General features: G+C 38.0%; 1 pseudogene across 1 annotated transcript in view; it reads left to right on the plus strand.

Moving 5' to 3' along the window:
* Positions 1-809: 809 nt before the first annotated feature.
* The window catches only part of LOC308562069 (pre-mRNA 3'-end-processing factor FIP1-like), a 47,039-nt pseudogene continuing 28,148 nt past the window's right edge, over positions 810-19,700 (plus strand). The window contains exon 1 of the transcript in view: positions 810-855. The product of the transcript in view is annotated as a pre-mRNA 3'-end-processing factor FIP1-like (transcript). The remainder of the gene's footprint in view (positions 856-19,700) is intronic.

Genomic DNA, 19,700 nt, shown 5'->3' on the forward strand with positions numbered 1-19,700 from the left:
ATCCTCAACCAAGAATATGTTTTTATTGATTTTTATATATAGAGAGAAACATCGATGTGAGAGAGAAATATTGATTGGCTGCCTGCCATATGCCTCAACTGGCAACCTAGGCATGTGCCCTGCCTGGGAATTGAGCCTGCAACCTTTTGGCTTATGAGGCCATGCTCCAATCAACTAAGTCACCTGGCCAAGCTCAGCTCAGCTTCTTAAAGTGAAGACAATCCCAGCCCCTTCCAGGAGGTTCAGGATTCTGTATTCTCAGCTTTGTTGGCATTTTTAGTGTGGTAGCTGATCTCTGGAATATTAAGTTAAGGCTGGTTCCAGAATCTGTTACCTATTTGAGTATAAGCCCCTTGGCGGAAGGTAATTTTTTCTTTTAAAACACTCATAATTTCCCCTTAGTTAATAGGTTGCTTGACTCTTTACTAAGGGATGATACCCTCCGGGGCTCCATGGTGATTTGTCTGCTAAGGGTAGAAGAATTTGTTTAAGGATAGTCTGTGACATTATATGACAACACTCTCAGATGAGAAAATGAGAGAACTATCCTTCCTTCCTTTCTGTCACCCAAACATACAACTTTCATCTCTTATGGATTGCCCAACCTCACAGTACTGGAAAGAACTATTTCAATTTTTAAGGAATTTTCAGTCTAGTTGAGAAGACTAAGATTAACTTACTCTAAGTGAAGGGATACTGCTTTACATCTCTTTGGAGTCTTTTCACTCAAAGTTCTCAATTAATTGCTTAGGCTATTGCTGCATAAAATAACAAGAGGAGATGATATATTAAGTTTCAAGATTTGTATAATGTATGAAAGGCCATTCAAGTGGAGACATCCAATAAATGAAAAAGGTAAGTAAGGAATAAGTGAGCTCTTTTGACCTGAAATGCAGATTAAGGTGTCATCTGTTTAGTGATGAGAGAAAAAAAGAATAGACTAATATAATATCCCAAAGAAAATTAGTTCTAATTAAAGATTACACTGTATGGAGTTTAGATACATAATAATGGTAAAAATAAAATCTGTTATTAACTCTACTGCAGCTATCTCATTTAAATCTCTCAACAATTTTATGGGATAGATGATATTAAAATCTCTGTTTTATAGATGAGGCTCAGGTAACTTTTCCAAGATCATACAGAATGTGGTAAAAATTAAATTATAGCCTAAAAATTTAGACTTCAGAGCTTCTATATGAAAGAATACTAATGAACGGTGGCTTCTACAATTTTGTACATTGCTGTATATTGTGAATTTGTTTTATGCACGTCTGTATGTATGTGTATTGATGTATAGATATATGTATAAATAGATGTTTGTTCACTACTGCCTCTAATCCTTTAACTAATATTGTCTGTAGACAGAGGAAATGTATAAGATCTTAGGCTCAAATTACAGAGGCTGAACATTGTTGTTTTCTATTCTTGACTTTAGGAACTAAGTTCTTGTATTGTTATCCAATTCCAGAATATTTTTCTCCATCTATATTTCCATTATTGGTTACATGGGCAAACATTCTAGTTGTGCCTCTTGCATGTTGTTCTGCTATAAAATTATAATACAGTGTTAAAGTTGTGTCAACTTGAACACTTCAGTCTTCCAAGTACCCAAGTTTATACAAAGTTCTGTTTGACTAATCCTTCTACCACCTGAGAGAATAAATTCCAGATAATTTTCAGATAGTAACATCTACTAGTCTTGGTGATTGACTGCATCAAGGGTGAGGGATTACTATCTATATTGCTGCTATCACTTTCTCCCTAGCTAGATAAATGGAATATTGGACATGATCTTGTTCCACATATCTAGCCTGAATCTTTGAATGAATGCTAACACCTTTATATGGGACAGAGAAGGAATTAATAATTGAAGATGAGAACAAGAAAAGGGTTAAGAATTAATCCAGTCTGTGGACCACCCTCAATCTTTAGTTGAGGGTGGTGCTGCCCTCAACTAAAATAGAGAAGCTAGAAGATAAAAGTGTCTGGAGAAAGTATAGTAAATTATGCACAGAATTTTGTACATAGTAATTTCAATAAGCCTTTAAGGATGAAGATACATATATAACTCTTGCATTTAGGAGGTTAACATTAGAAAGATATGAGAGTTATCCACATATGATTTGATGTGTCTACAGTGGCAGTGACACTGCATTGTGTGGGAGAGAGAGGGCATGCGAACGATTTGTGCTTTCTTACATTTAGGTAAAGGCCAAATAAAATTTTATAAAATATTGATATTTTTATTGGCTATATTATGAATCTAAATAAAATCAGTGTACTTGCTCTGCAAATGTAGCTTAAACAGAAGACCCCTGGCTTAACCAGATTTCTGCCCTAAAGTGCCACTTATGTAGAATTTTGAAGCCACCATTGTATGTCTAATGCATAAATTTCTGGACTCCATTTTCAATAAGATATTCAAGAGTTTGTTGGATACAAACTCAATATGTTTTAAAAGGAGGTTATACTTTAATTTACTGTTGGAGAGTATATGTGATAATTCATGAAGACAGTAAGTGATGACCCCCTAAAATTAAAGAGTCAATAGGAGCAGAATAAAAGTAGAACATTATGTGTTTCTGAATTCCAATCTTGTGCCTACCATTTGTAGTAATGGTAAAACTTATAAAATTATCACTTACAGGTGATAATTTTATAGCTACTTTACTGACCAGTTAATAAAAGATAATATTTGTATTTAATCATAACACTATTACTAAACTAGTTTTCTATCTCAATTCCATTTACATCACATTATTTTGCATTTGAGAAAATGAATTTTACATAAAATTAAGTATTATGGGTTAGGAGAAAGGAAACTCCTTAATCTATGGATGAGGAATGATTATTTATTTATATATTATCTTCAGAATTGTATTTTGTGAATTTTTCTTAGAGTGTGATACAATTTTAAATAATAAATATGCAAATTATTTCTTATAAACAAAATATTTATTAGATGGGGTTAAAATTATTAGTGATTACTATAAATATAATTTCAATAATAAACATTTGTGCCAAAATATATCCTATTCTACCTATAATCTTTCAATAAACTCCCTTATACATATACTTGGTCATAATATTTTAGTATCTTTCTTCTCATGGAATGCAAGCAAGCTTCTATCTATGCTGCCACTATAACTGTATAGAAGGGACCCTAGTTTAACAATTATTTTTAATTTTATTGTAAAATATTTGACTTCCATCATTTGAAAATTAGTTTTAACACTACTCTGTGATTACAACTCTTCTTCTATTCTAAAATGTGTGTGTCCCACTGAAACCTAAACATTTCCAATAGTATGCTTATGTGTTTCTTAATAGTATAGGATATGTCTTTTTCATTTTTGGTAACACCTGGCAATATTCTTAGCATCTAATAGGTGCTTTATAGTATTTGTCAACTAATGGAAAAGGGTTCTTTTTTTTAAAAAATAAATTCTCGAGTTTTCTTCTTGTTGTTTCTGTGTATTCTCTGGTGATATAAAAATGTACCCAGTTTAGTAAGGAACAACCTGCTTTGCATTTTTAAACTGAGCCACTCCTAAAAATATTTTAACAAATGTTCCTTTCTTTCTTCTTGATTTAGCTCTAATGTTATCTCTTCTGGGAAGCATATTTAAGTCAGTATCAATCATTCACTTCTAGCAACTCAGCAAGAGTATAATTGGATCTGTATTTTGAACATGATTAATATGGCTTACTCTTTTGGCTTTCTGAGCTATATTTCATTGAGAATCTGACTTTCCAAATTTCATTATGTCTATCCTTAGCATTGACTTAGGAGCCTAGTCCATATATTTGTACATAAGCTGTCTACACAGGAAGAGGATGGAGAAAAAGCCTGTCCCTTTTTTGTGCTGGAGAAATGTGGAAAGGAAAAAAGATAGGCAGGAGAATATGATGAACAGCTATATTCTTTTTATGAGTAAAGATATCACTGGGAGCAGACTGAGGCTTTGACCCCATTCCCATTGGAATTCTGGGTGGAAGGCCCTCATACTTTTCCTGTTACTATTCTGGCTGGGGCTTAGCCACAACAGAGGAATTTTAAAGGTATGACCTGAATTTTTTTTTTTTCTAATACCCTTTCCTGTGTATTATAGGTCCCTGGGAGGCTAAGAGTCTGACTGGTGACATGCCAAGACTTGGCAGTGTGGTGTACTTCTGTGAGTGGACCACTTAGGCTGGTGCTGAATGGGACACTCAGCTTAGTGTTTATAGTGGCAATATGAGTGAAATTGAGTGAAAGTGTGGCGGAACCTGCTAGGGTAACAGTGGGCACCTTGGAGAAGCCAAAATAACAGTTCACAGTTTTCTTGCTCACATTTCAACACTGGAAGACCACAAAGCATCCAGAAACCAGGCAATCAAGGAACATTGCCAGGAGGCTGGAGGAGCCAAACTACCCACTGAAGAAAGCTCCTATCCCTGCCACCCTTACCCCACATCCAGATGCCCTATTGGCAAGGAATCTGGGAGGAAGTACGAAGGGTGAGAAATCAGAAAAACTGAAAACAGTTTCTTGGAGTTACTAAATATCCCAAATATGTTATCAATTGTCATATTAAACTAAGTTTTAAACTGAATTGGATAATTAGTTAATGCTTTTCCCAATAAAGCAGAGATGGAGCCATTTCAGCTATAAATTAAAAGACCATATCAGCTATAAATTAAAAAAGGAAAATCAATAATTCTACAGGAATTACCCAGTCATATTTTTATTAAAAAAATTGAAATTTATTCTTCCCAAATATTTTAATTTGTACATTTGTTATTTTCACACAGTTCTGGGGGCTGGAAGTCCAAGATTAAGGTGTCAGCAGTGTTGGTTCCTGGTGAGACCTCTCTCCTTGGCTTGCAGATGGCCTCACATGACCTTTTCTCCCTCCATGGACACTTCTGGTGTCTCTTCCTCTTCTTATAAGGACATCAGTATTATTGAATTAGGGCTCCACCCTTATGACCTTAATCAACTTAAAGACCTTAACTCCAAATCACCTGTTTAAAGATCCTAACTCCAATACAGTCACATTGCGGAAAAAGGCTTTAACATATGAATTTGTGGGGAGGTGGAGGCATGATTCACTTCATAGCTGTCTCCATTATATTATTTATCTGAAGACAAGGACTTTGTCATTATATTCCTAATCCCTGGCACGGTAACTTCTTAATAAATAATTAATAGTAATATATGCACAATGCAGTACAATGTGGTGAGTAAAAGCACAGACTTTTGAGACTTGTGTTCAAGTTCCAGCGATAACTTTTATCCAGACCCAGTTTTAAAATCTGTAAAGTAGGCATAATAATAATGCTTCCCTTTTTAAATTGTTAGATTAAATGGGTGCCTGGTAAATTATAACTGCTCAATAAATGTTAGTTGTGATTGTTGTCATTTAACTGTGATTCACTTAATCAGTCTGCTTTCATTTGCATATCAGCTAAAACCCTCACCTTTCTAGTCTGATAAGCTGGATCAGAGTACCCGAGGCTGCAATCAAAGACTGCAGATATGGGAGAAGTCAGCGTGTCACAGAACTGTCATTCAGGACAGTTTTCTCTAGGGAGTATTTCTGTCTCCTTGGGGATGATATTTTGGCCCTCCTGATAGGTAATATTCTTAGTGTTTGCAGGCAAAGTTAGGCTGAATTAATTTTAGAACTGACCCACTTACATATATTTAAACTTTAGACTAAGGCAGCTGAACAGCTACGTTGGACAATTTACAAACTGTATTATGGATTATATGGGGCAGGTGACTCTTGAAATAAGACCAAGAAGCTCAAAAGTCCAAGTGAGTGGTTCTTGACATATTCAAAATATCAATTAAATCCTTAACCCTTGGTTGTCTGTTGGAAGTTTAGTAGTTTGGAGGGAGGAGAAAAGAAATCATGCTATAGTCTGGTCAGGGAATCAAAAACAAAACAAAACAAAAAAATCAAATTTAGACTGTCATAGAATTATGAAATAAATAGAAATTTAGACAAGTTTCAACTACACTAAACTGTATTCACTTGCCAAATTTCAATTTTGATATTTAAATTAATTTGGTTAATTTGCAGGCTCCTCATGTTCAAGGAATTGTATAAAACTAATTTTAACTGCAAACAATATTTTTGAAGTCTTTTACCATCTCTTCTGTGAATCTAAAAAAAAATCAATTGATTTGACATAAAGTGACATAATATTTAGTATTTATTTTACTCTTACACTTTTATTTAGTCACAACTCTTAGTATGAGTTGGCCATCATTCTTATATTAAAATAATGTTTCTGACCCATTATCAATACAATAGGTTATATGAGTTACATTTTTTAGGTACCAATGATAACTTTGACCTGATTTGAAAACACCTCATTTTATTTATTCTTAATTAGGGCCTAGATGAGGATTACAATTCAAGGTGAAGACTTCGGATAAAATGTCAAGTCCCAAAATAGATAGCAAAGGAATTTCTTTCTCATCCTGAGAATAACCTGGAGCGCTTTGATGAGAAAAAAATTAAGTCGAACTCAGTAGCAAATATGTTATGGTGGAATCTTGAATGGGAGCAAGAAGCTGAGAGTGAGCTTTGCAGACATGCAGGTTACACTGAATTTTATTACTATTTACTGAGCATCTACTCTGTGTATGACTCAGTGAACATCAATGCTAGAGATACAAAGATGAGTCTCATTTACCATTGAATTCAAAGAAGATAGCAGCATGAGGGAGGAAGAAGGGGAAAAACACCATGTGCCCAGTATGATAAAAGTGATATATGAGGAGTACAGGAAAAGTGCTGATTGAGAATTTAAGGGAGAGAATTTGATTTCAATGGAATATTTTTTAAAAAATCAGTTTAGTGTGAAATAATTTCAAGATATTGTTCTACCATTCCCCCTGGAAAAATTAATATACTGAAAACTATTTAAAAGATTATAGAGTTCTCTTTTATTCTTCATTTAGTTTAAATTATTTTTAAAAATATTTGACACATTTGTAATGTTTCTAAGAGTTATAGACCTTTGCTTCAAAGTCAATTATTTCACTCTTTTTAAATATTGGACAATATTAATTTTGCTATTTAACTTTATGTGCATGGAATTCTATTTCTCTTATATCCACCTCAAGGAAAAGGTTGTGACCATGTGTGCATAGCAAGAGGAGCTATGAACACTGGGTCATACTCAAGTATATATTGGGAAGGAAGTCCTTCTTTCAGTAGATACTGTGCTCCCTCTTGATCAGAGGTAAAAAGACTCATACTAATATTATTCTAGAGGAGATTAAAGGTAGCAGCAGACTAAATGGAAGCTACACTGATACTCTCCCATGACCAAACTGGAATTACAACTACAATATAGAAAAACCATACTGAAAGATCAACTGTAACTGAAGATGAGCTGGAGAGCACCCTCATAACCAAGGAGGAAAAGTGGAGAACACAAAGAGACTGGTAGAAAATGCATAGGCATGAAAGGGCCAGCTTTGCTCCCACATGCAGCAGCTGAAGGTCGAGAGGGATATCTCAGGTGTGGGGGGGTTCCCATTGAGGACTCTGAGGCCTAAAACCAAGGCTGGGTTTCCCAGACAAGAGCACAAGAACTGTGAAAAAAAATCATGCTATAGTCTGGTCAGGAAATCAAAACAAAATAAAACAAAACAAAAAAATCAACATAAAATCTGGCTTTGAAAAGCAGATGGATTTCTATCTGCCGAGGAGAGATAGCTGGAAATTCAGGCACCCTCTTAAAGAGCCAACACACAACGTTTCATGTGCAGTCACTCATCTTGGGCTTCAGCACAGGGAGGGCAGAGTGGACTGGAGCTGTGTGAAGAGAATCTAGAGTTGTGGGCTCTGAAGATAGAGCTCAGAGGGCAACCCTCTGGATTCCTGTGCTGAGTCATTCCCCTATACTGCAAAGGACATCTTTCTCAGGCAGACATATACCTCCCAAGCAGCTTTTGCCTGAGGGGGAAGAAATTGTTCCACCCTGCTAGAGTTTCTACAACATAAAGCTCATTAAGAAAATCAGAGTAATAAGCCTGCAGGCAGAGGCAGACTTCAGAGTGATCTGAGTCTTTGCTTGATCTGCTCCTGGAACAGGGCCTTGGTAAAGCACACTTTGGTGTGCATCTTGGTCCTGTGAAAACATACCCAGTCCCAACAGAGGAGATCTCAAGCCATGGGTTGTTGATAGCTTCAAACAGGGTACTCAGGGCCAGTCACAAACTGTGCCTGATATTGGCCTGTAGCAGAGACCTTCCAAAAAGACTGAGAGTATTAACAGATCTACCTAATACATAGAAACAAACCCAAATATGCAACCAAAATGTGGAGACAAAAAAGCAAACCCTAAATGAAAGAACAAGAGAAGTCTTCAGAATAAAAGCTAAATGAAACATAGATAAGCAATCTATCAGATATAGAATTTAGAATACTGATTGTAAGGATGCTCAACGGCATGAAAAAAGAGATGGAAACTATAAAAAATGATAAGTCAGAAATGAAGAATGACATAGCAGAAATAATAATACATTGGAAGGAATAAACAGTAGATTAGAGGAAGCTGAGGATCAGATCAGCGAATTAGAAGACACGGTAGAAAAAAATCACTCAATGAGAGATCCAAAAAGAAAAAAAAATTAAAAACAAGGGGACAGCTTAATAGAGCTGTGGGACAACATGAAACATAACAATATTCACATCATAGGAGTGCCAGAAGTGGTGGAAAGTAAGCAAGAGTTAGAGAACCTGTTTGAAGAAATAATGGGAGAAAATTTTCCTAACCTGGTGAAGAAAGAAGTCACACAAGTTCAGGAGTCACAGAGTCTCAAGCAAGAACAATACAAAAAGGCCCACACTCAAACACATCATAATTAAAATGCCCAAAATTCAAGACAAAAACAGAATCTAAAGGCATCAAGAGAAAAGCACTTTGTTACCTACAGAGGAGCTCCCATAAGGCTGTCAGCTGACTTCTCATCATAAACTCTGCAGACCAGAAGAGAATGGCATGAATTATGTAAAATAATTCAAAACAAGGACCTGAAACCAAGACTACTCTATCCAGCATGGCTATCATTCAAAATAGATGGTGAAATAAAGAGCTTCAAAGACAGAAAAAGGCTAAATGAGTTTATCACCACCAAACCAGCATTGCAAGAAATCTTAAAGGTACTGATGTAATTAGAAGTAGAAATAGAAACATAGACATAAAGAATGAAAATGGCAATAGATAAATATTTATCAATAATGGCCTTAAATGTAAAGGAACAGAACAGAGAACCCAGAAATTGACCCAAGCCATTACGTTAAATTAATATTTGAAAAAGGAGGGAAGAACATACAATGCAGCAAATTCAATAAATGGTGTTGGGGAAATTGGACATGTACATGCAAAAAAAAATAATAATAATAATGAAACTAGACTACCAACTTACACCACACACAAGAATAAACTCAAAGTGGATAAAATACTTGAATGTAAGATGTGAAACCATAAAAATCCTAGAAGAAAATGTAGGCAGCAAAATCTCAGACACCTCTTGTAGCAATATGTTTGCAGATACTTCTCTTAGTACAGGAGAAACAAAGGAAAAAATAAACAAAGGGGACTGCATCAAAATAAAAAGCTTCTACACAACAAAAGAAACCATCAATAATATGAAAAGGGAGCCCAATGTATGGGAAAACATATTTGCAAATGATACATCTGATAATGATTTAATATCCAAAATACATAAGGAACTCATACAACTTAACAAAAGGAAGACAAAAAATCCAATTAAAAAATGGGCAAAGTACCTAAATAGACACTTCTCCAAAGAGGACAAACGGATGGTGAAGAGACATATGAAGAAATGCTCAAAATCACTAATCATCAGGTAGATGCAAGTTAAAACCACAATGAGGTATCAGTTCACACATGTCAGAATGGCTATCATCAACAAGTTAACAAACAACAAGTGCTGGCAAGGGTGTGGAGAAAGGAAAACTCTAGTACACTGCTAGTAGGAATATAGACTGGTGCAGCCACTATGGAAATCAGTATGGAGTATACTCAAAAAATTAAAAATTGAATTGCCATTTGACCCAGTGATCCCACCTCTAGGAATATATCCTAAGAAATCTGAAACACCAATAAGAAAGAACTTATACACCCCTATGTTCATAGCAGAATTATTTACAATAGCTAATATCTGAAAACAGCTCAAGAGCCAATCTGTAGATGAGTGGATAATATTCCATGAATACTATACAGCTGTCAAAAAGAAGGATCTCTTACCCTTTGGGACAGCATGGATGGAACTGGAGAGTATTATGCTAAGTGAAATTAAATTGTCTTCCTGTTTTTTAATTGATTTTTTTTTTTTGAATCTCTGATTGAGGGCTTTTTTTTCATCCTGTCTTCTAATTCACTGATCTAATCCTTAGCTTCCTCTAATCTGCTATTTATTCTTTTCAATGTATTCTTTATTTCTGCTATGTCATTCTTCATTTCCTTCATAGATTCCATATATTTTTCACACTGTTGAGCATCCTTACCATCAGTATTCTGAACTCCATATCTGATAGATTATTTATCTCTGCTTCACATAGCTCTTCATCTGGAGAATTCTCTTGTTCTTTCATTTGGGGTTTGCTTTTTTGTCTCCACATTTTGGCTGCCTATTTGGGTTTGTTTCTATGTATTAGGTAGATCTTCTAGGACTCTTAGTCTTTTTGGAGGACCTCTGGTGCAGGCCAATGTCAGGCGGAGTTTGTGACTGGCCCTGAGTACCCTGTTTGGAGATATCAACAACCCATGGTTTGAGGTCTCCTTTGCTGGGGCTGAGTGCAGTTGGACAGGACAAAGATGCACACCAAAGTGTGCTTTTCCAAGGCCCAGGTCCAGAAGCAGATAAGGCAAAGACTCAAATCACTCTGAAGTCTGCCTCTGCCTGCAGGCTTATTAATCTGATTCTCTTAATGAGCCTCAGGCTGTAGAAACTCCTCTGGGTAGAGAGAGAGATTTTTCCCACAGAGCGAGACAATTGCTTCCTCCCTAGGCAAAAGCAGCAAAATGTCTGCCTGAGAAAAATGTCTTCTGCAGAATGGGGGAATAATTCAGCACAGGAATCCAGAGGTTTGCCTCTGAGCTCTATCTCCAGAGCTCACAACTCTAGATTCTCTTCACACAGCTCCAGTCCACTCTGCCCTCCCTGTGCTGAAGCCCAAGATGAGTGACTGCACATGAAACGTTGTGTGTTGGCTCTTTAAGAGGGTGCCTGCATTTCCAACCATCTCTTCCTTGCATACAGAAACCCAGACACTTTTAACAGCCAGATGTTATGTGGGCAACTTTACCAGTTCTGGTGCTCTGGACTGAGAAGTCCAGCTGGGGTTTAGGGGCCAGAGTTCTCAATGGGAACCCCCACAGCTGAGATATTCTTCTGGACCTTCAGCTGCTGCCTGTGGAAGGCCAGCCAACCCTTTCACACTTCCTCATTTCTTACTAATATACTTTCTCTCTCAATGGATTTACTTATCTGCACACTGCGTAGAAATGAAATCATATAATATGTAGCCTTTTCTTCCTCACTTCTTTTTTTCAGCATATTGTTGTCAAGGTTCATTCATTTTGTAACATGTATCAGTGCTTTATTCCTTTTTATTGCTGAAAGATATTTGATTGTAAGATTATATCACATTTTTTATCCACTCATCTGTTGATGGACACTTGGGTTCTTTCAAACTTGGGCTACCATGAATATGCTGCTATAAGTATTTGTGTATGAGTTTTTGTATTGCTATACATATTTATTTGTCTTGTATACAGGAGTGAAATTCTGGTCCATATGGTAATTCATTTTTAACTATTTGAAGTACTGCCAAACTGTTTTCTAAAGCAGCTTTAACATTTTGTATTCCGATCACAAATGTATAAGGGTATTTCTTTAAAATTTCAGCTACACTTGTTATTGTCTGCTTTTTAATTATAGACATTAGAGTGGATATGAAGTGGTATTGTATTGTAGTTTTGATTCATATTTCCCTTTTTTAAATATATCTTTATTGATTTCAGAGAGAAGAAGGGAGAGGGAGAGAGAGGCAGAAACATCAGTGATGAGAGAGTCATTACTGATTGGCTACCTCCTGCATGTCTCCGACTGGGGATTGAGCCCAGAAGCTGGGCATGTGCCCTAACTGGGAATCAAATTGTGACCTCCTGGATCTTAGGTTGATGCTCAACTGCTGAGCCACATCCATCTGGGCTTAACCATTTTTGAATTGGGTTATTTGTCTTTTTATTGTTGAGTTGTAAATACTTTATATATTCTATGTTTGAGTTTATATCACATATATTATTGGTGAATATTTTCTCTCATTCTGCAAGTAGTCTTCCCTTTTTTAATTTTTTTTTATATCTAAATTTTATTCTGGAATGTAGAACTATTTTACATTAGCATATAGTTGACATACAATATTATTAGTTTCAGGTGCATAACATAGTGGGATTTCACATTTATACACCTTACAAAGTGATCAACACAAAAAGTCCACTATCCATCTATCACTGTACAAACTTATTTTGATTTTATTTACTGTATTTCTTATGCTATATGTTACATTTTCATGACTTATGTTATAAGTTTGTACCTCTTAATCCCCTTCACCTTTTTGCCCAACCCTCTGGCAACTATCAGTTTTCCTGTATCTATGAGTCTGTTTGTTTTGTTTGTTCATTTGTCTAGATTTTTAGATTCCACTCATATGTGAAACGATAAAGTATTTGTCTTTCTTTGGTTTATTTCACTTAGCATAAACCCACTAGGTCTATCTATGTTGCAAATTACAAGATTTAATTCTTTTTCATGGCTGAGTAATATTCCTTTGTGTGTGTGTCTGTATGTATACACACACATATACATACATTTATATATACATATATATGTGTGTGTATATGTACACATTTATATATATATACATATATATTCAACTTCCTTTTTTATCATTCATCTATTGATGAATACCTAGGTTGCTTGGCTGTTGTAAATAATGTGACAGTGAACATAGGGGTCCATATACCTTTTTGAATTAGTGTTTCATTTTCTTCAGATAAGTGTCCAGAAGTGGAATTGTTGAGTCCTTCTTTGTCTCTTATTATAGACTTTGTTTTAAAATCTATTTTGTCTGATATAAGTACTGCTATCCCAACTTCTTTTTTCTTTGTTTCCATTTCCATGAAATATCTTTTACATCCATTTATTTTGATTCTCTGTGTATTTCAATATGGAGTCCCATGTAGGCAGCACATGTAAGGGTCTTATATTTTTGCTTGTTTGTTTTATCTATTCAGTCACCCTATGTTTTTTTAATGAAATTTTTAGTCAATTTACATTTAAAGTAATTATTGATAGGTATGTATTTACTGACATTTTAATTGTTTTCATACTAGATTTATAAGTGATTTATCTACTATCTTTACCATATGTTTGCTTTACTAGTGAGATCCTCTACTTTCATATATTTTCTTCTTTCTAGGTTTGGCCTATTCTTTTCCACTTAAAGAATTTCCTTTAACACTTCTTGTAATGCTGGTTTAGTAGTGATGAACTCCTTTAGCTTTTGCTTGTCTGAGAAAATCTTGATCTCTCCTTCAATTCTGAATGATAACCTTGTGGAGGAGAGTATTTTGGTGGTAGGTTTTCCCTTTCATTACATTGAATATATAATGCCACTCCCTTATGGCCTGCAGGATTTCTGTTGAAAAGTCAGCTAATAATCTTATGGGCATTCCCTTGTATGTAACTAGTTGTTTTTCTCTTGCTGCTTTTAAAACTCTCTCTTTACCCTTGTCTTTTAACAATTTTATTATGTCTTTGTGTGGGTATCCTTTGATTCATCTTGTTTGGGAATCTCTGTGCCTCCTGGACTTGGATGTCTGTTTCATTCACCAGGTTAGGGAAGTTTTCAGCCATCATTTCTTCAAATAGTTTTCTGCCCCTTTCTTTCTGTCTTCTCTTTCTGGAATGCCTATGACAAGAATGTTAGTATGCTTGCTGTTGTCCCAAAGATCCTTTATGCTATCCTCATTCTTTTACATTCTTTTTTCTTTTTGATCTTCCAATTGGGTGATTTCCACTATCCTGTCTTTCTGATTGCTGATCCATTCTTCTGTGTCATCTGATCTGCTGTTGATTCCCTCCAGTGTTGTTTTTTGTTTTTTTTTATTTCAGTTGTTATATTCTTCAGTTCTGATAGGTCCTTTTTAATAATTTTTACTTGTCTGCAGAGTTTGATAAACATTTTTATGACTAATACTCTGAATTCTTCATCTAGTAGATAGCTAACTTCAGTTTCATTTAGTTATTTTTCTGGGATTTTGTCCTGTTTTTCTTTGTTTGTTTTTAAATTTGGAATATATTCTTTTATTTCCTCATTTTGGCTGTTGCTGTTTTTTTTTTAATATATCTTTATTGATTTCAGAGAGAGGAAAGGCGAAGGAGAGAGAGAGATAGAAACATCAATGATGAGAGAATCATTGATCGAGCCCGCAACCCGGGCATGTGCCCTGACCGGGAATCGAACCCCGATCGCCTGGATCCTAGGTCGACGCTCAACCTCTGAGCCATGCCTGGCCAGGCTGGCTGTTTGTTTTTATGTATTAGGTAGCTCAGTTAAATCTCCTGGTCTTGAAAAAGTGACCCTATTTGGAAGGTGTTCTGTGGGGCCCAGTGGTGAAATACCCCTTGTCATCAGAGTCAGGTGCTCCAGAGGTGTTTTCTGGGTAGGCTAGTGTAGCCTCTTGTTGTGGCTGGGACACAAATTTTACAGGCACCTTGGGAGGTGAGGCTGGTCCCTGGCCTCCTGGGTCTAAGGCCAGGCCACAGCATTTGCAGGCTTACTGTTGTCCAGGGCAATTCTTTAGTGTGGCTGGCTGTATGGACCAGCCACACAATTTCAGACATGCTGCTGTGTGCTGGTGTTGACTGAGGCTGCCCACTGAGTATGGCAGGCAGGAGCCACTTTAGAGGGGTGCTAGCCTGAGTGAGTTCTCAGGGAAATGCCATGGTGGGGTAAACAGTGTTAGCAAGGTTAATGGAGAATGTCAGAAATGCCACCTGTCAGTGTCAATCCAGCTAGGTTAATGAAAGGGGGGAAAATATGACACTCACCAGCACCTCTGACTCCAGGAGAAAGTTCCAATGGATCCCTGTCCCTCCAGAACACACCCTAAAATTAGTCAATGTATCACCTTCATGTATGACCTAAGTGCTTTTCAAACTGCTACCTCTGTGCTGGGACTCAAAAAGAGCACAACCTGGGTTTCCAACAGCCCTTTGGCTCTCTCCAGTGTTAAGCCTTGCTGGTTTTCAAAGCCAGATATAATGAAAGCTCTTCTTCTGGACAGGTACCCTCTGGCTAGGGCTCTTTCTTTGAGGATGACCTCCATGGTTGTAATATCCTTCCCACTTGTTAGTCACCACATGGGGAGTGGGGGATAGAGTAGGTCCTGAGTAGAACTATTTTCTACCGCTCCTATTCATTTCACAGTAGCTTTTTCTTTATATCCATAGTTGTAGAAAATTTGTTGTGCTAGTCTTCAGGCCATTCTCATAGATGGCTGTTCTATATGTAGTTGTAGTTTTGGTATCAGTGAAAGGAGGTGAGCTCAGGATCTTCCTACTCCACTATCTTGAACTGGAAGCCAAGAGCCTTTCTCATGAATACCAATACAGATTGTCTGTGAAATGCCTTTCCTTGTGGTTGGTGCACAGTGCCCACAACCAATATATCTCTGGATGGGATCACCCAGACATTCTGCACTTTCTTGATAGTGTCTTTAGGTACACAAAAGCTTAATTTTTATGAAATCAAATATATATATATTTTTTGTCGCTTGTGTTTTTGGTGTCTAGTCTAAGAAACTATTGTCTAAACAGGAGTGGGAACCTTTTTTCTGCCAAGGACCATTTGGAAACTTATAACATCATTCTTGGGCCATAGAAAATCATCAACTTAAAAAATTAGTTATGAAAAAAGCTCCTAGATTTATTTAATTTCAAGTCCTGCCTGTGGTTGAATTGGCAGGGCCAGACCACATGATTTTACAGGCCATATACAGCCTGTGGGCTGGACATACCCCATCCATGGTCTAATACAAACTAATAAAAATTTATGCTTGAGCTCTTAAAATTTAAGTCTTTGATTCCATTTTGAATTAATCTTTGTGTAAAATTGGAGGTGGAGTCCAACTTAATTCTTTTGCATGTGGATATGCAGTTTGACCAAGATTAAATGTCATACTTAGTGGGGAAATATTGAAATCTATACCCCATAAATGAGAATTTAGCCAGTGATATTAGTTACAGGTACTACTATCAAACATTTACTAGATTATTTTGCAAGTGCAATAAAGCAAGAAGGTAAAATGACAGATATACAGATGATTAAGAAATAAACTTCCAGGACTCCGAAGATGGCGGCACTGTGAGAAGTGGCAGAGAGCCCCCGCTACCAGCCACGGGCTCAATTTAATCCTAAAATACTACACAACCAGCTTGAAAAACCCAGAGAAACACACCTGAGTGGACGGAGTGCAAGTGGGGAGCACTAAAGACACATCACGGAGTCCGGTAAGAGAGGGGGGCGTAGGAAGGGGGAGACTCCCTGAAGCCTGTGCTGGGCTCCAAGCCCAGAGGCTTGGAGTCGGCAAAGTTCCCTCCCCTTGGGAGTGTGGACGGCATCCAAAAGCGGGGACCCCCACACCCGGAACGAAGAGGGGAGGGAGCACCCCGCGCACAGAGCAGGGGATCCCAGGGGAGTGTTGAGTCTGGGAGGGGATGGCACCTTCCTAGGAAACAAAACCTCTAGTTGTGGCTGTGACCAGTGTCTGGCGCTTGGGGTGCTGAACATAGGGAAGGCTGTCCCAAGGGCTGTGGCACTCAAGTGGCAAGGGACCAGAGGACTGAGCTGAGCAGCCTCACTCGGGGACCCTCTGCCCCCCTGAGGGGCATTGTGTTGAGTCCCAAAAGCACAGACTCTGTGAGGTGCGGGGGAGAGGAGGGGAGGAGCCCTCCCCACCCGAAGCTCCAGGTGCCCAGAGGCTGGGTCCTGCGACCAGCCCTGAGGGGCGCCATGGTGGCCCATGAAGCCACCCCAGTTTTGCTGAGACCAGCAGCCCAGGGAGCTGCACAGAGCTGATTTTGGGTCCCCTCCCACTGGGTGCCTCGGAGCGAGGGCAGCGGGACTCTGCAGAGCGAACTCTCTGCCTGTGTGTTGTTTTGTGCTTTTGCAAGTTTGATCTCAGAACGGGTTCCCATCTTCCCGGCTGGCACAGCACCTACAGAACAGTGGAGGCTGAGGTGGGGTCTGCACTGGAGATGGTCTGAGGGGTGGGCCTGGTGCGACCAGCCAACCAGACCTGAGCAGGGAGGGGCAGAGCCCACCGACCTCTCCAGCAGTCAGGAGCACCCCCTCCCAACAGGAAAGGGGCGGGTACCGCTCACTGATGCCCCAGACATCCCCCAGGGCACAGTCCTGAGGGGGAAGGGAGAGCAGCTCACAGGAGGAATTTATAAGAATAAGACTCTCAGGGACTGTTTGGGAACTGGAGGAAACGCTGAAAACCCCTGCTGGGGGCTGGGCAGGCAAAGGGCTCACCAGAAGGTGTTTTTAATTGGACCCACTGAGCCCAGGCTGCTGAAACGGCCCATACAGAAAAGGCAACAGGCTGAAATCAATCTGAAGCTGCAGCAGACCAGAGACTGGGGGACTAGAATCAGAGGACAGGGTAGGGACTGAGGAGCTGGCAGTGAAGCAGAGACTAACCCCCACAGAATGAGCACCTGACAGCGACACCACTGGAGGGAGTGATACCCTGAGCTACACTAGCCACCCTGCACCCTAAAGACTCTATAGAAAACTCTGGAGTAAGACCAGGCAACTACAAGACTGCAAAATAGCTGACAAGAGGAGGTGGCCCACGGAGAGACTCAGAACAATCATCTACCTAAGGGCACCAGAGCCAAAACTAGACAGCGCCTCACACTGGGGTGATACACAAACACCTCCCAGGAGAACTGAAATCAGCACACAAAGCAGTGACCCTCAGACAACATAAGTTGCCCAGAAAAAAAAAAGAAAAAAAAACTCACCTGATTGACTACCGTTTTTTTGGTTGTTGTTTTTTCTACTGTTTTTTTTCTTTTGTATGGTTTTGTGTTTTTTTGGTTTTGGGGACTTTTTTGTTTGATTTTTGTTTGTGGGCTCATTTATTTTTTCTCTTTTTTCCTTCAGAAGAAAAGAAAGGAGAGAAAACTTGTTCTTTACTCTTTTTTAAATTTTATAATAATTTTTTTTTCTCTACACTTTTTTTTTTTAAAACTAATTTTTTTTCTTTTTTTTTTTCTTTTTTCTTTTTCTCCTTTTTATAAAACAATTTTGTTTTGCTTTGCTTGTTTTTCAGTTTTGTTTTGAATAGTTGCTTTGTTTTCTTGTATCCTTGCCTCCAATATCAAGACTTTCTTGATATCCCTGCTCAATGACTGGGACTTTATCATTATATCCAAGTTTACTGCTTCCCTCTATAGTTTCCCCCAAATCTCTTACTGGATTCCCTCCCTGCCCGGCTTTATCTCTCTCTCTCCTCTCAATCCATTGGCATAACGTTTTTCTTCTGTTTCTTTTTTCTTTTTCTACTTTTCTTTCATTCTTTCATTAGGCTCCCTTCTGTCTTCCTGTCTGATTGTTAGCTTCTCCTATTCTCTTTATTGTATTTTTGCTTTCTCATTTTCAACTACTATCCTATTTCTATTCACTCTCTTAATTCTTTGCTGGCCCTTCTTTCAGAATATTTTCTCGGCTATTATCTCCCAGTAGCTTCTCTATTTTTTACATTTTAGTTTATTATTAGTTTCTAAATTTTCACCAGTATCAACAACTATATACATCTCTCTCTCTTTAAGCGTTACTTTTATTTTTTGTTTTTGCTTTCGTTAAGCACTTTTTTTTTCTTTTTTCTTTTTTTCTCTCTGTATGTGTGTGTGGGGGGGTGGGAGTGTTGTGTTCTCCCTTCACTCTCCCAGTTCTATTTTCACGTGAGTTATTTTCATTGTCACTGTCAAGATATTTTGTAAAATACCTCTTGTTTCCTGGAATTTTAGTTGTGCATTGGCCTGCCTGGACAGCACCCATACAACAGCTTACACATCGAGGTGGGGGCTGTGACACAGTTAGCCAACCTGAGAGAAGGGTCCTCCCAAGGACTGAGCAACAACAATCTAGACCCAACCACAACAGGAGAACATAAAGAAACCACAAAAAGGGAACCCACAAGAGGGTCACGACTAGAGCAAAGAGCTCAGAGGTATAAGGAAAACACACCTCTGGGCTCCACTAGATCCACAAGACAAAATCCAATCCCACAAGGCTGGGGGTCAGCAAATATATCTAATATATAGATACAAACACTAAGACCTACCAAAATGGGGAGACAGAAACAACCCCCAAATTAAAGACAAAGAAACATTGCCAGAAAAAGACTTTGAGGAGATGGAGTTAAGCAAGTTATCAGAAATGGAGTTCAGAGTATGGATGATGAAGATGTTCAAGAACTTAAGAAGACCTTAGATGATAAGATCGAGGACCTTAGTGAAAATATGAAAAAGGAGATACATACCATAAATAAAACTGAGACAGAGATAAAGAATGCTGTAT

Source organism: Miniopterus schreibersii (assembly GCF_964146895.1).
Source record: "Miniopterus schreibersii genome assembly, chromosome: 9".
Classification (NCBI taxonomy): domain Eukaryota; kingdom Metazoa; phylum Chordata; class Mammalia; order Chiroptera; family Miniopteridae; genus Miniopterus; species Miniopterus schreibersii.